At 44.1% G+C, this 2,762-nt stretch overlaps 1 pseudogene; it reads left to right on the top strand.

Annotated features, from left to right (window-relative positions):
• The first annotated feature begins 1,657 nt into the window (after positions 1–1,657).
• LOC124083901 (OCIA domain-containing protein 1-like) lies at positions 1,658–2,455 on the top strand (annotated as a pseudogene).
• The last annotated feature ends 307 nt before the right edge of the window (positions 2,456–2,762 follow it).

Raw genomic sequence — 2,762 nt, 5'->3', positions numbered from 1 at the left:
CGACAGCTTCCGGGACCGCCCACGCGGCGTCGGCCTAGGCGGAGGGGCGTGGCAGCGGCGAAGCCCCGCCCAAGAGCCCGGCGGGGGGGGGGCCGGGGAGGGGAGAGGGAGGGGATAAGGGAGGGGTAAGAGGGAAAGGGCGGGGCGAGAAAGGCCCAGTCGACAGAGAAACCATCCCTCAGCAACTGTCCAAGCTGGAAACCAAAATAGCGGGTGATCCTCCAAACCTCCGGCCTCTAGAGAATACTTCATCTGGAGGCTTTAGTGGTGCCTGTTTGAGGCCCCGTTTTCTTAACTATAAAAAGTGCACAGATTTCTGGACTCCACTGCAGACCCACTGAATTGGGAACTAAAGCTGAGACTTAGTATTCTTTTTAATGCAAGTCCCAGTTGTCTATTGGGATGCTCTGCCAGGTTTTGAAACTACTGGATTTGATAACATTCAAAGTCCTCTTCATCCTTTCCTCTGTGAGTACGTGCTGGTCTCCCAAACGTGTTTGCAGCGGGCAAAACTATGGACTTGCAGCCCAGAGGTTAGAAGGGGATGGAGAAAAGGGAATTATAAGAGGGAGGAGAACTTTAAAAAAATTATTCTGGAGCATTGGTTTTCTTGATGAGGATCATATTTGAAAGAACACTTTAAGAAACACTATTAAATACATTTTTCAAAAATATTTTTCTGAATATATATATAGCCCTTATTCTTGTCATTATTACCTAAATAATACAGCATAACACCTATATCCATAACATTTACATTAAGCATAAATACTCTGGAGATGCGGGCCGGTGGCAAACGCCTGTAATCCCAACAGCTTGGGAAGCTGAGGCAGGAGGATCGCGAGTTTAAAGTCAATCTCAGCAATTTAGCGAGGACCTAAGCAACTCAGCGAGACCCTGTTTCTAAATAAAATACAAAAAAAAAAAGACCGAGGATGTGGTTCAGTAGTTAACACCTCTGGGTACAATCCCAAGTACTCCTCACCCTCAAAATACCCTAGAGGTGATGTAAAGTATATGGGAAGATGTGGCTAGGCTATCTGAAAATACCATGCCATCATATGTATGAGCATCTCCAGATTTTGGTAAGCAGAAGGGGAGTCCTGTAACTAATCCACTATGTATACTGAAGGGCTAAACAATATCCAGCACCAAAGATGTAAGAAAAAAAAAATGTGGGAGGAAGAACTGAAATAGTCTCCCCGCTATACGTACACACAAATTAGCAAATGTATACTTCTGTTTGTTTTAGAAGAAGAACTTTGTTGCAGCTGACAAAACCCCAATGTTTCCAAGGACCACCTGTAGAATATTAAAATCCTTCCTAACCAGAGGTATGGATACTATTTCCGCCACATCATTGAATCTGCTCCAACAATGGGCTAAATCCAGTAGATATCTTTTAGCCTTTGTTTTACCTGACCTGACAGGATTTGACACAGATAATTTTTCTTCTTGAAACCCTTGCTTCCTGAGTGCTTCCGGTTGCGGTGGCTGGTGACTTCTTGGCAGTCGCCTAGCAGTCTGCTCCCTCCCCACTCTGCGGTCCTGTGCACTTTTCTCCCTCGCTTCCTCCTCTAGGCTCCCCTCCTGGCCTCTGTTCGCTTGGGCTCTTCCTGAGGTCTGTCGCTGCGGGCAGGAGGAAAGATGAATGGGAATGGCTGATTTTCCAGAGTTGAATGCAGAAGTTCCAAGACCTGTTTCCCATATAGGGGCTGATCACATTCCAACAGAGGAAGAAAGAAGAGTCTTGCAGAATGCAATAATGAAAACCTTCTGGTTCAGAGGTCTTCACTAAATTGCTGAAGCTGGCTTGGAACTTGTGATTCTTCAGCCTCCTGAGCGTCTGGGATTACAGGCGTGGGCCACTGCTCTTGACGCAATGACCTCTTGGATAAACGAGGTGTACGCCAAACATTGATTATACAGAGAATTTTGGATGTAACTAGATGCTGTGCCTTGGCTGCAACAAGTATGTTGATTACTCAAGGATTGATTAGTAAAGGAATCCTTTCAAGTCATCCCAAATATGGTTCCATCCCTAAACTTATACTTGCTTGCATCATGACATACTCTGGTGGAAAGCTCTCTTTCATGGAAACTTGCCAAGAGAAGTTCAAGAACCTTAAATTTCCCCCTCTGGGAGAAGATTTATGATCAGGGCAAACACAACAATCTTTGCCACCTGGGCATTATTTTCAAAAGTCAAAATATGACTCAAATATGAGTGGTCAGTCCTCTTTTGTGACATCCCTAGCAGCAGACAACATAGAAAAAGAGATGCTGCCTCATTATGAGTCAATTCCGTGCTGTGGTTCTATGAATGGATCCACTCCCACTGGTATTACTGATTGTATTGCTCTAGGACCTGATCTCAACCTTGAAGAAAATCCCCAAAGAAAAAAAAAATAGTACATATGAGGAATTAGGGAATAAAAATAGAGAGTCATATGAATTAATTTTAATGCAAAAGACTGCCCCTCAGTCAGGCCTATGCAGGAAGGAGTGCCAAAAAAAGAAGTCAAAGTAAACAAATATGGAGATATTTGGGATCAGTGAAAAATTACATCATCAGCTCCAATGAAGGAATTTCAATATCCAGCTTTATCATCTAGGTGGTCATGAATACCTGCATTCTTTTGAGCTCAGCATCGGTTGTAATGTCAGATTCGTGAGACCCCAATAGACCTCCAGGAGCCAAATCCAATGCAATCACACAAGAGTCTTTATTGCAAGCTTGAGCCTGGACTTACAACCGTTCC

The sequence above is a fragment of the Marmota monax genome, unplaced genomic scaffold (assembly GCF_021218885.2).
Source record: "Marmota monax isolate L192 unplaced genomic scaffold, Marmota_monax_Labrador192_F-V1.1 WCK01_AAM20220418_F8-fsc00056, whole genome shotgun sequence".
Lineage (NCBI taxonomy): Eukaryota > Metazoa > Chordata > Mammalia > Rodentia > Sciuridae > Marmota > Marmota monax.
Note: the sequence above shows the minus strand (reverse complement) of the source record. Positions and strands in the feature narration are given on the sequence as shown.